The sequence below is a fragment of the Tursiops truncatus genome, chromosome 8 (assembly GCF_011762595.2).
Source record: "Tursiops truncatus isolate mTurTru1 chromosome 8, mTurTru1.mat.Y, whole genome shotgun sequence".
NCBI lineage: Eukaryota > Metazoa > Chordata > Mammalia > Artiodactyla > Delphinidae > Tursiops > Tursiops truncatus.
The window spans coordinates 80,255,724-80,267,801 of NC_047041.1; the positions used below are offsets into that span (position 1 = coordinate 80,255,724).

Here is a 12,078-nt window from a genome sequence, read left to right on the forward strand (position 1 = left end):
TAAATTAATCCTTGAAAGTTAACTACAAATTAAAGGGCATGAGGTAAGGTTTAATTATACTCCATCTCCTAAGTCAGGCTGAAGAGCCTAGTCTTTACTTACTGAAAAAGCTATTTTTGAGTCACAGTGTGATGTGATATGATGCAATATGATATATCTGGATAATAAATCTGAAAGGATCAACCAGTGTTGGGATATGATAGTGTTTCAATTCCCATATATCAAGCTTCAGGTAGAAAAGATTGTCTCTCTGCAAATTAACTGACAAGATAGAAAAAAGGTCACATGAATATTTCTTGTAGCAATGCTTAAATGAAATCCTAGCCAAGAATGAAATTAAACCTCTTATAAAGCACAATGGAAGAGTTTTCAGAGGAAGGCACCATGGTTCTTTCTTGATAAACAATGACTAAATTTTTCTATAGGCAAACTAGCTGTATTCTTCATTTTCCTCATTATTTTCTTTGGTCATAGATTTTGTTCCACATTTTTTCAGTGGTGGAGGTTAGAAACCAGAAACTACTCCTAAATAAGGAATGCTTAAAGTCTGCTCTCCCTGCATCGTCATTTCATTGAGGCAAAGGGCAGAAACTTATTTCTCTTGGGCCTATTAATTCCTGCCACTTATCAGTTACAAGCAAATATTTGTGCATTATGGTAAACTGCTTCTTGAACACTCAGCTAAGATGCTGAGCCTAAAAAAAAATATCATCCTGCTAGATCTTGAGAACTCCTAAAAATTTTTACTCTAAAATTTAACCCAAGAGCTATGACTTGGGTTAAGTCAGCAGTTCTTAGCCTAGCTCTCATAAAAAGAAGTATTTTAAAACAGAGGAACATAGATTTTCAAGAGCAAATTTTTGCTATTTTTAAAGCCTAATTGAAGTTCTCCATACGCATATGGCAAGGTTGGAAATTTCCTTGATTTTCACTGGATATAATCATCTCAGTGTGGTCACACTGCTTATATCTCATACTGATAAGGAGCTCTATCTGGCAGCTGTTTAAGTCCCTGGTTAATTAAAAATGGGAAAACAGATTAATTATTACTTAATATATGCAGTTGGCTTGATAGCTACATTTTTTTTTAGAACGTGAATCTATAGGAGACATAAAAATAAAGATGAAATAATCCATACGTATGAAAATCTGGGACCCAAAAAATTCTTGTGATAGTTCAACTAAATGTCTATTACCTCTGATATCAGATTAAGAAGAATTCAACTTTCACAGGTACTGGAAACAGAACATGGGAAAGGTAAACTGTGATGTAAAAGGGAGGGGGGAAAATAACTACAGCAGACCTTGATAAAAGGAGGCCAGGTTTTCCAACCACAATGATATGAGACTAGAGATCAATTAGAGGAAAAAATCTGTAAAAAATACAAACACATGGAGGCTACACAATACACTACTAAATAACCAAGAGATCACTGAAGAAATCAAAGAGGAAATAAAAAAATACCTTGAAACAAATGACAATGAAAACACAATGACGTAAAACCTATGGGATGCAGCAAAAGCAGTGCTAAGAGGGAAGTTTATAGCATTACAATTCTACCTCAAGAAACAAGAAAAATCTCAAATAAACAATCTAACCTTACACCTAAAGCAATTAGAGAAAGAGGAACAAAAAATCCCCAAAGCTAGTAGAAGGAAAGAAATCATAAAGATCAGACCAGAAATCAATGAAAAAGAAATAAATAGCAAAGATCAATAAAAACTAAATAGCAAAGATCAATAAAAACTAAAAGCTTGTTCTTTGAGAAGATAAACAAAATTGATAAACCATTAGCCAGACTCATAAAGAAAAAAAGAGAGAAGACTCAAGTCAATGGAATTAGAAATGAAAAAAGAGAAGTAACAACTGACACTGCAGAAATACAAAGGATCATGAGAGATTACTACAAGTAACTCTTTGCCAATAAAATGGACAACGTGGAAGAAATGGAAAAATTGTTAGAAAAGCACAACCTTCTGAGACTGAACCAGGAAGAAACAGAAAATATGAACAGACCAATCACAAGCACTGAAATTAAAACCGTGATTAGAAATCTTCCAACAAACCAAAGCCCAGGACCAGATGGCTTCACAGGCGAATTCTATCAAACATTTAGAGAAGAGCTAACACCTATCCTTCTCAAACTCTTCCAAAATATAGCAGAGGGAGGAATACTCCCAAACTCATTCTACAAGGCCCCCATCACACTGAAACCAAAACCAGACAAAGCTGTCACAAAGAAAGACACTACAGGCCAATATCACTGGTGAATAGTGATGCAAAAATCCTCAACAAAATACTAGTAAACAGAATCCAACAGCACATTAAAAGGATCAAACACCATGATCAAGTGGGGTTTATCCCAGGAATTCAAGGATTCTTCAATATATGCAAATCAATCAATGTGATACAGAATATTAACAAATTGAAGGAGAAAAACCGTATGATCATCTCAATAGATGCAGAAAAAGCTTTTGATAAAATTCAACACCGATTTATGATAAAAACTCTACAAAAAGTAGGCATAGAGGGGACCTACCTCAACATTATAAAGACCATATATGACAAACCCACAGCCAACATCATTGTCAGTGGTGAAAAACTGAAACCATTTCCTCTAAGATCAGGAACAAGACAAGGTTGCCCACTCTCACTTCTATTATTCAACACAGATTTGGAAGTTTTAGCCACAGCAATTAGAGAAGAAAAAGAAATAAAAGGAACCCAAATCAGAAAAGAAGAAGTAAAACTGTCATTGTTTGCAGGTGACATGATACTATACATAGAGAATCCTAAAGATGCTACCAGAAAACTACTAGAGCTAATCAATGAATTTGGTAGAGTAGCAGGATACATGATTAATGCACAGAAACCTCTTGCATTCCTATACACTAATGATGAAAAACCTGAAAGAGAAATTAAGGAAACTCCCATTTACCATTGCAACAAAAAGAATAAAATATCTAGGAATAAACCTTCCTAAGGAGACAGAAGACCTGTATGCAGAAAACTATAAGACACTGATGAAAGAAATTAAAGATGATACAAACAGATGGAGAGAACTACCATACGACCCAGCAATCCCATTACCGGGCATATATCCTGAGAAAAACATAATTCAAAAAGAGCCATGTACCACAATGTTCATTGCAGCACTATTTACAATAGCCAGGACATGGAAGCAACATAAGTGTCCATCGACAGATGAATGGATAAAGAAGATGTGGCACATGTATACAATGGAATATTACTCAGTCATAAAAAGAAACGAAATTGAGTTATTTGTAGGAGGTGGATGGACCTAGAGTCTGTCATACGGGGTGAAGTAAATCAGAAAGAGAAAAACAAATACCGTATGCTAACACATATATATGGAACCTAAAAAGAAATGGCCTGATGAACCTTGGGGCAGGACAGGAATAAAGACGCAGATGTAGAGAATGGACTTGAGGACACGGGGTGGGGGGAAGGGTAAGCTGGGATGAAGTAAGAGAGTGGCATGGACATATATACACTACCAAATGTAAAACCGATTGCTAGTGGGAAGCAGCCGCATAGCACAGGGAGGTCAGACCGGTGCTTTGTGTCCATCTAGAGGGGTGGGATAGGGAAGGTGGGAGGTAGACGCAAGAAGGAGGGGATATGGGGATATATGTATATGTATAGCTGATTCACTTTGTTACACAGCAGAAAGTAACGCACCATTGTAAAGCAGTTATACTCCAATAAAGATGTTAAAAAAAAAAATAGAATTTGCCCAATGTAGCACAGAGGAATTTTAGGATAGTGAAAATATTCTGTACAATACTATAATGATGGATACACATCATACATTTGTCCAAACTCATAGAATACACAACCCCAAGATGAACCCTGATGTAAACTATGGGCTTTGGCTGATTATGATGTGTCAACCTAGGTTCATCGATTGCAACAAGTGTACCACTCCATGGGGGTTGTTGATAATGGGGGCAGCTATGCACGTGTGGGGGCATATGGAAAATCTCTGTATCTTTCTGTTAATTTTGCTGTGAATCTAAAATCGTTTTTAAAAATAAAATCTTAAAAAATTAAAAAAAAAAAAAAAAAAAAGGAGGCCATGAATACCTAGGGCTTTGGGTTCCTGAGCAGCAAAGCAAGCTTGGCCTCTTTCACAACTTAGTCTTAAGCTGGCTCTGGTCTGAGGTACGTATTTGCAGATCATTAAAATAACAGCATAACTGGCAGACAGCAAGCTTATCACATAAATGGCTTGGACTGACAGGTTAAGTGGGAAGAAATCTCAGAATTATTCTGCCATGATGGTTTGTGATACAGCTTAATAGAAAGTTCCAGTGAATTAAAAATCCAAGCTGGGATATCAATCAAGTCTAGTAAGTTCTGATTCTGAACTCCAAATCAGGAAATAATAGATTCTAATCACTGCTGACTTAACTGTGTGACCCTAGGCAAGTCAGCCGCTCATCTTATAAAATGGATACCATGCATTCTTGCCTCCGAGTCACAGCAACACAGCGGAGGAAATTTATGAATGATTATCCTGAGTTCTGAGGAAGATATTTAGATTCTTCCTGGCTCGAAAAGCTAATGGCTTTTTTGCCTTGGGGAACTTATCTTAACTGATATTTCTTCAGCTTTACTAATACCAGGGAGGCCACCTATATCTTGACTTCTTCAGGGCCGTATCACATTGCTGTTACAAAGCAAATTATAAAGGGTAATTCACAGTGTAAATCCATCTCCTTTCAAACACAGCATTAAAAATGACACCAGCTTCCTTAAATTTATGTTGTCATTTTCCTTCTAAGAGCTCTAGGCCCCTTTAGCTCATTTTCACCTCACAGCATCCCAAAGAGAGACTCGTACTAAAATCTCCAACCCCCGTTACAGATGCGGAAATTGAGAATCAGAGGTGAAATGGAGATGAAATGAATTTTCAGTAGAGGTGAGATTAGCACATGTATCTCTTGACTTTCTGCCCTGTTGGAATAGCTTGCTTGGTAGAATTCACCTGAGAGACACAGAAAGAAGCACCTCTCACAAAACAGGTCCTTCATCAGCTTCCTAAAGTGTCTCATATTTGCCCTCACCCTATCTCTAAGGCTAGATGATAATTATGATTGTTGCAGCTAATAGATATTGAGTATGTACCTCGTACCAAACAGTTACAACACATTTAATTTTCACAACAGTCTTAGAGATGTGGGCAATGACATGTAGCAAGGTTAAGTAATTTACCAGAGTTTACACAGCTGGTGGATTAGGTATTTAAAGTCCTTATTAAAGGACAAATGTGTACCTAGGTAAGTTGACCTATGCTGGGAGTGGTAGGGTGGTTTACAGGAAAAGGGTGAAACTCTGAAGTCAGGCAGATCTGAATTCAAAAACTTAACCCAGTTCATGAATCGTGAAACATCTGGCATGTTACACATGAAAAACAAAGTGAGGGACTTCCCTGGCGTTCCAGTGGTTAAGACTCCACGCTTCCACTGCAGGGGGCACAGGTTCGATCCCTGGTTGGGGAACTAAGATCTCACATTTTATGGGGTACGGCCAAATAATACAAAAATAAAAATTTAAGAAAGCAAAGTGAAACATGAATTGTGTTACTCCCTGCTTGAAACTGTTTTCTGGTTTCCCATTGCTCTAGGTCCCTGCATGTTTCACTTTTCCTGCCTCTCCAGCATCACCTCCTATCAGTCTCCTCCTTGCTTACTTGCTCAGATCATGTACCACCACCTTTCTGTTTTTCAGATGGGACATAATCTCTCTCTTATCTCAGAGCTTTTTCACATCCCGTTCCCTTTGGAATGTATCCCCCACCCCACCTCTTACCTTGCATCAACCGTTAAGCACACCCAGCATATATCACAGGACATTTACCTTAGTCTAAACTTCATTATTCCACAACTCTGTATGGCATTCATTACTCTTAATGCATTTTACACAAAGACACTGAAGCTCAGAGAGGTTTAATCAGTTGCCTTGGGTTACATTGCTAATTAGTATCTGAGCTAAAATTCAAACCTAGTTCTAACTCCAAAGTTTGGGCTCTTTGCACTTAACCAAAACTGCCCCTGACTTTATTCTCTGAAATCATGGATGTCCAGTCCTTTCCTGGGGCCCATCAGTTCACCGCTGAAAATTAGGGCATCACAGGCTATAAGGCTTAGGTCTTTCTCACAGTACTGAAGTCAGACACTGCCAAGGAATGCCTGAAATCCTTCAAAACCCATCCACTTGGCCCACCTATGATATGTCCGCCAAGTGGTCTATCCCAGTGCTATTCCAAAGGAAGGCCACAGGGCTAAGTAACTCTGTTCTATTCTTCCTCCTGAATGTAATAATCCAAAGGGGACTTCTGATAAAATCAGGGTCACTGAGATTGGACTGTTATGAGGATTATTACAGCCAATCAACTTGAACTTACTTTGAAAATTCCACAGTGTTATGCCATTGGTTCACTTATTTAACACATTTGGAATGAGGGACCACCATACAGTGCACACTGCCTAGGTACTTAATATACTATAAGGAATAGGCAAGACTCGGGCCTTGCCGTTTTGCCATCTTGGGGGAAATCAAACAAGAAACAAGCAAAAAATATATCAATAAGTATTTGCAAACTGTGACTGTGAAGGAAACATACAGAGTGATGTGATAGGGAATAATGAAGGGGGTGGGGTCTACATCACAGGATCTCTTCCTGGAGCCTGGGACCTGATGGGTGTGAAGAAGTCTCCTCCACATGCAAAGATCTGGAGGAGAAAATTCCAGCTAGATGAGGATTACAACTGCCAAGGCCGTGATTCAGTAAGGAGTTTGAAGTACTCAAGGTATTGAAGGAAGAGAGGAGTTTGGAGCAGGAGAGTAGAAGGAGACATTCATTCAGCCATTCATATGCTTCTACTGAGCACCAGCCATTTGCCAGGCATTATTCCAGTGCTGGAGATAAAATAATAACAAAGAGTCAGAGAAGCTCCTGCCCCTCTGTGGTTGACATTCCAGCAAGAGTTTGGAGCAACAGGTAGGCTTCAAGCCTTTGGGGTTTTATAAGGCATAGAAAAGAGTTTGGAGTTTATTCTAATTGGAATGTAAAGTCAGGAAGTAACTTGATGTGATAAATATTTTAAAAGCTTACCCTGGTTTCCTCTGTGTAATGACAGCCAGAAGCCTCCAGAATTACTGCTGTTGTGATTTTGATTATCATCAATAATAAATATCCTGGGTCTCTCTTGCTTACCTTTTTGAAGACAGAAATCTTGTCAACACAGTGACAAAATTTCAAACCACTAGAGGGAATCGTTTACAAAAGGACACCAACAGAGCACGGTGCTGTTTGCTCTCAGAGGCTTTTTCCTCCAAATAATTTCTAAGCTAAAGTTTATTGACATATTAGCCAATAATGTTTATAAGGCAGAAGCCCCCTGATGTAAGTTGAAAGAAAGTAGAAGAAACAGTGCCCATCTGTAAATACAGGGATAATTTATAATCAATCATATCCCTTTCCTCTGTAAGCCTTTTCTATCCCTTTCTAATCACAGACTACTTTAGAATGTGAGGAATAATCAAATTCCATTTGATTCGTCTATGAAAGGAAGAAGGGAGCTTTCACATCCTCTTGCAAAAAAAGTGGACTAGCTCCCCGGTTCCTTTGTCCTTGGGAAATATTGTTCTCTCCTGAAAAAAACATGGGTTTTAGACTGTGAAGTCCGGATTCATATCCCAATTCCAGTATTAGCTGTTACGTGTGGGTAACTTACTTAGCTCCTCAAAAATGCAGAGTTGAAAACAGGTATTGAAACAAAAACTTGTACATGAATGTTCAACTTGTACATGAATGTTCATAGCAGCACTATTATACACAATAGCCAAACGGTGCAAAAAACCCAAATGTCCATCAGCTGATGGACTGGATAAACAAAATGTGGTGTATCTATACAATGGAATATTAGTCAGCCATCAAAAGGAATGAAGTATTGATACTACTACGACATGAATGAACCCTGAAAATATTACCCTAATGGAAGAAAGCCAGACACAAAAATATATATATTATACAGTTCAATTTATAAGAAATATTCAGAATAGGTAAATCCATAGAGACAGAAGGCAGAATAGGGGCTGGGGAATGACTGATTAATGGGTACAAGTTTGCCCTTCTGGGTGATAAAAATATGTGGGTACTGAGTAGAGGTGACGACTGTGTAATACTGTGAACATACTAAATGCCATTGATTTGCATACTTTATTATTATTATATTTTACATCTTTATTGGAGTATAATTGCTTTACAGTGTTGTGTTAGTTTCTGCTGTATAACAAAGTGAATCAGCATATGTATACATATATCCCCATATCCTCTCCCTCTTGAGCCTCTCTCCCACCCTCCCTATCCCACTCCTCTAGGTGGTCACAAAGGACTGAGCTGATCTCCCTGTGCTATGTGGCTGCTTCCCACTAGCTATCTATTTTACATTTGGTAGTGTATATATGCCAATGCTACTCTCTCACTTCGTCCCAGCTTACCCTTCCCCCGCCCCTGTGTCCTCAAGTCCATTCTCTACGTCTGCGTCTTTATTCCTATCCTGCCCCTAGGTTCATCAGAACCATTTTTTTTTTTTTTTTTAGATTCCACATATATGAGTTAGCATACAGTATTTGTTTTTCTCTTCTGACTTACTTCAGTCTGTATGACAGACTCTAGGTCCATCCACCTCACTACACAGCCACTATGGAGAACAGTATGGAGGTTCCTTCAAAAACTAAAAATAGAACTAACATATGACCCAGCAATCCCACTACTGAGAAAACCATAATTCACAAAGAGACTTGTACCACAATGTTCATTGCAGCTCTATGTACAATCACTAGGACGTGGAAGCAACCTAACTGTCCATCAACAGATGAATGGATAAAGAAGATGTGGCACATATATACAATGGAATATTATTCAGCCATAAAAAGAAACAAAATTGAGTTATTTGATTTGTATACTTTAAATGGTTAATTCTATGTTATATGAATCTTACCTCAATTTTTAAAAAGTGGGAGTCCCAGGAGCCAGGAACCTTCCCCATTTTGAATAGTTATAGCCCAAATTTGGCACAAAGGTTATGTTTGCAAACTGTTTCATGGAAATCTAGAGTTACCCATGAGCCTTTGAAATCCTGGGATAACTATCTTTTCTGCTTTATACCTTGATATGCCATGAAAGATTTAATATCTGCTTTCTATAGGTTTCTTTATAGGGGAATTTTTTTTTAAATCCCATATTAAAGCAAGCAATCTTTATCTGCTTTAAATCAAAGAGGTTACAAAATGATAAGCTAAGGACTTAACTTGAACGTAGGAGTCTACATTTTATATTTAAATTATCTCTAATGTTTAAAAGAATTTGACACTTCAAAGAATCTAACAGATTAGCTTTATGTTCACTGAGCAATTATTCTTAAGACATTTTCTGTCTGAGAAGAATAATGGTATTTAATCTTGGTAAATAGTTTTAGATTCACCGTATGGAATTTATTAGTTTTTCTGGAATTGTTTAAGTATTGGGAACATTTTGGTTATTAGTTGTACCTTTGAACTGTTTAAAAAAGAAATAGGATAAATTAAGTTTAAAATATTTGAAGCAGCTTTAATAGACCGAGTTCGTAAATGAAACCAAACTAATCAAAATGATCATCAAAATTTGCTTTACTTAAAAATAGCAGAAACTAACACACCACTGTAGAGATTATACTCCAATAAAGATGTTTTTAAAAAAATAGAATAATAAGATGAACCAGGACTTCTAAGGAAAAACAAAGTTTCTGAATTTATAAGTTTAATAAATTGAAAATTACATTAAAATAACCAAAAATAGCCTTTTCTATGCACAGAAATCATCTCCAAGGAAATCTAAAATTCACGCTGATATTTTCCATTCAATAAAGCCATCCAGGGACTTCCCTGGTGGTGCAGTGGTTAAGAATCTGCCTGCTAATGCAGGGGACATGGGTTTCAAGACCTGGTCTGGGAAGATCCCACGTGCCGTGGAGCAACTAAGCCCGTGCGCCACAACTACTGAGCCTGTGCTCTAGAGCCTGCAGGCGACAACTACTGAAGCCTGCGTGCCTAAAACCCATGCTCAGCAACAAAGAGAAGCCACTGCAATGAGAAGCCCGTGCACCGCAACAAAGAGGAGCCCCCGCTCACCGCAACTAGAGAAAGTACGCATGCAACAATGAAGACCCAACGCAGCCAAAACTCAATCAATAAATTTTTAAAAATAAACAAATAAATAAAGCCATCCACACTCTAATCTTCAGTCACTAATGCACATATATCACCTTCCTTACCCAGCCCATACTGAACTTTTAGAGCTTAACTCTCAAGCACAGTGTAGTATAGTACAACAATCCAACTGTACTCGTGGGTCCCAATGAGTTTGCTTCTCTTTTCTCAAAACATAACTTATAGCAATCTTAGTTTCTACTTGCTAGGGATGCCAAAAAAAAAAAAAAAAGCAAAGAAAAAGAAAAAAGTGCTTCCACTTTCCCCTCTTCTACCCAGACTCCAAAAACAGTCACCATTAAATGATCATGGCATACTGTCCTGCAGAGCCTGGTTATTGCCTCAGAATCTTTCCCAAAACAACCTTTTAGGTAACTGTCACCAAATTATCGGAAATAATGTGCAAAATGAAATCTGTTCATCACCCTCGGTCTTCACTCCTGAATTATTTTGTCAGCCCTACCTCTCCATCCCACACTCCTTAAGAAATAGAATAAAAGTAATACTACTCTGCACCATATCTGATATATGTGGTTGCCTGGCCCGGCTCCATTAAGAAAGTAGCTGCTTAACAGCACCTCTGATATATGTTCACAATCTATTCCTAGGTATAGAACCCATTCAAACTGACTACTGAGAATATCCAAAGATAGATAACTCCAAAATGGAAACTTTCCTGTTGCAAAAGTCGAGAGAACAGAACAGTCTCTTTCTAGAGGTCACAGATATCAACTTTTCCGTGGCAGGCCATCTCCAAATTGTCCGATATCCAAAGAATTAAAACAGTTCATAATATCATCACACTTTCCAGGCTAATCAAATGGAATCATCTTCAGGACCTATCGTTCCCTGGACAGTCTTTTGGAGGAATATAGTATGAAAGTTCTACTCCAGTGGCATATTATGGTGTGTTCATCTGTTATCAGGATGCAGTACCAGTGATTCTTTTGAAACATTAGCGAGCACACTGAGGTTTACTAAAGGTCAACTACATCATCAAATGAGTTTCCAACTGACACGATCACTTAAAAATTATAGAACAAAGAGTCCAGAAGCAAATTCATTAATGGATTTTATTTTCAAGACAACCCCACTGATGTTCGGTTCCCAGAATACTCAATTAATTCTGCACAGTAATTCCAGATGCTACCAGATTTGCAACACCTTTCCTCACACTCAACGCCCCACTCCGCCACATGCACACATGGCTTTTGTGTCTATTTCTGGATGGTTCTTTACCTCTAAATCTTTTTGTTTCATAATGTCTTCTTTATTGCATAAGTCCTTCTCAGATTATAGAAGTATGAAGTGATAGAACCAGGACTGTGACATGGTGATCCAAAAGTGGGACATATTCAAAACTTTCTTTCTAGAACATCTGGACACATGGCAATGATTTGTTTATAGCTCCTACTATCTCTTTAAGAAAATAATGATTTATTTATGTAATTCTGTTTGTTTATGTAATTCAATCTAGTATTTATGTGCATTTAGTTTAGAAGCAGATATATGGGAATGGTTTTCAGAGCACTTCAGCTGGTGAACTGCCCTTTAAAAATTAGAAATTTTTTCTTCTGGCCATGATGGAGTAACTGGTACAGGACTTGTCCTCTTGCCATAAACAGCTAGAAAATTAGACAAAATATATATTCCAATATAGCACAACAAGAAGGGCAGAACTGTGGTCACAATAAAAGGAAAATAGGATGAATCCTAGAATTATCTAGGCTTTCTGCCTGGAGATACTTTCTGGTCCATGGCTTAGGGAAAAGAAATTCAAAAAGAACTCTGCATTCTCA

The 12,078-nt window shown here is 37.7% G+C and overlaps 1 long non-coding RNA gene across 1 annotated transcript in view; it reads right to left on the reverse strand.

Annotated features, from left to right (window-relative positions):
• Positions 1–12,078, reverse strand: part of LOC141279269 (uncharacterized) — a 326,550-nt gene that overhangs the window by 125,200 nt on the left and 189,272 nt on the right. The window lies entirely within an intron of this gene.